Genomic DNA, 2224 nt, shown 5'->3' with positions numbered 1-2224 from the left:
AGGGTGAAATCACCATCCTCCCAGTAAGGTCCTAGGAGATTCTATGTAGCCCAAATCTCTTAAGATGACCCCCCAGCCCAGATCTGAGCTACTCCGCATTCCTTCTTCAAAACCTGCCAGAAGGATGGGATCCCACCTCCTCCAGTATGAAAGCCAAGGGTAAGGCCTCAGTAAAGAAGCAAGACCATGTTTGCAGCACACAGTCTGCTGTGAGCTACACAATGGTTACAAATAGACACTAAAGAGAATTTATCAAAACGAGCCGCTGTGCATGGCAACCAATCAGCCTCTTTCTTTTTTAATCTTAATGCTGCCGATACACCTTACGAATATCGGCCGATTTTCGTATGCAATCGTGATTTTGTCCGACATACGTAGGGTTGATGTGCAGTGTACAGCCGAAAATACTGTACAGTCGTACAACTTTTGACTAACCAGCAGGTTATAAAACTTCGGTCGATCGTACGATTTGCGCAAGGTTGGTGGTGTGAAGGAATATGGATCATATCAAGAAAATGTCCTTTTCTATGTTTTAAATTGTTTTGTTTGCTTCCTAGCTTTGTGACTTTCCTTACTCCAGCTTTTAGCGTTGCTATGCGTAACCAAGACATATAACCTGTATTCGGGAACGAGCCGAGGATACTTCAAAGGAATGCCGAGGGAGGACGCTACAGGCAGAAGATATCTTTGACTAACCAATTAGCGAGAGACACAAAACGTTAACAGCCCCTCTAGTTTGCCCAATAGTACAAGACATTTAGAGATAACAGATGTGGGCATATGTGTGACTAGCACTCTCCTGTTATCTGTGTATAAAGGAGAGAGACCGCCCTGAATAAAGTAGATGCGTCATAAACCTTAATCCTGAGTTTGTGATTTCTCCGGTGCACCGAACACAACATAATTAGGAACAGCAGCAGACATCTTGTGTGAACCCAGTTGTGGTTCAGATCCATTTCAGCGGCGTTTCCGTATGTCAAAATTCGTAGGATTTACACTGCTCATGCGCAGACGAAAATAAGATCGGTCGATTACCGCAATTCGTCTTTTAATTACTGCTGATTCAACCTTGCAATAATCGTGGCAGGATGGGACCGCCATACGAAAATCGCACGACGGTTCGATCAACAGACGAAAGGTTTCGCCCAATGATCGCAAGGTGTATGGGCAGCTTTACTGAACAAACTGAAGAGAGAGGCTGATTGGTTGTCATGCACTGCTGCTCCAGATTTTGTCTGCTCCAGTTTTGATAAATTCCCCCCACTGTGTCCTGTAAGCAAAGTGTGCCCTCTGAAGAAGACAACCTGTTTTTATGCCACTTTCCCCTCTTCCTACTATTACTAAAATAACTTGTTTTGCAAGATTCTGGTCCTTTGTAAAGATCATTGTGCATTTATTAACTTTATAAACCATATAGACAATATTTAAATGAAACACCAAACAAACTGTAACGGTCACAGTGTCAAGTTAGAGGTTTTAAGGACTTATATTTAAAAATTCTTGGCGTTGCAACCATGGGTGACGTGGAATAGGGAAGAAAATGAACACAAAGGCGAAGTAAGGCCTGGTTCACACCTGGGTGTTTTACAGCGCGTTCCTACGCTCTGTAAAACGCTCAACATGTTAAAACCATTGATTGCCTATGGGCATGGTTCCCACCTGGGCGTTTTACAGCGTGTAGAAACGCGCTGCAAAATGCCCTACGCCCAAAGAAGTACAGGAGCTTCTTTGGGGCGTATTTGCCGTGCGTATCCATTGGGATACAGCCAGGTAGCCCTTGAAAACGCGTGTTTGTATTGCGAATCGCGGTAAAAACGTGCAGCAAGAAACACGCGACAAACGCGCACATTCAATACGCCTAGGTGTGAACCCAGCCTCAAGGTCTTCAAGCCTTTAAGAGTGGTACTTTATAGACATGTAAGCCGCCACAAAATTAGCTTAGTTTTGGATGTTTTTTTATTTTGTTTTTTGGGATTTGAGTCTTAAAAAGTCAATTTGTTTTGGCATTCAGATAAGGATGTATCTAAATTTTCGCTAATTTGAGATAAGTTAAATGATCATTATGAACGCAAATTCCTTGCAGAAAAGTGACATACGTACTGATCTCCCTCCGTTCTCAGTGCACAGAGCCACATTGCCCGGGATGGATGGACGCCCAGTATTCTGACTCCGATTGTTGTGATAGCGATTTATCCCTTGTGAAACCTCTATGCCTGGCCTGTAT

The sequence above is a fragment of the Nanorana parkeri genome, unplaced genomic scaffold, assembly GCF_000935625.1.
Source record: "Nanorana parkeri isolate BGI_ZX_2015 unplaced genomic scaffold, ASM93562v1 scaffold54, whole genome shotgun sequence".
Lineage (NCBI taxonomy): Eukaryota > Metazoa > Chordata > Amphibia > Anura > Dicroglossidae > Nanorana > Nanorana parkeri.
Note: the sequence above shows the minus strand (reverse complement) of the source record.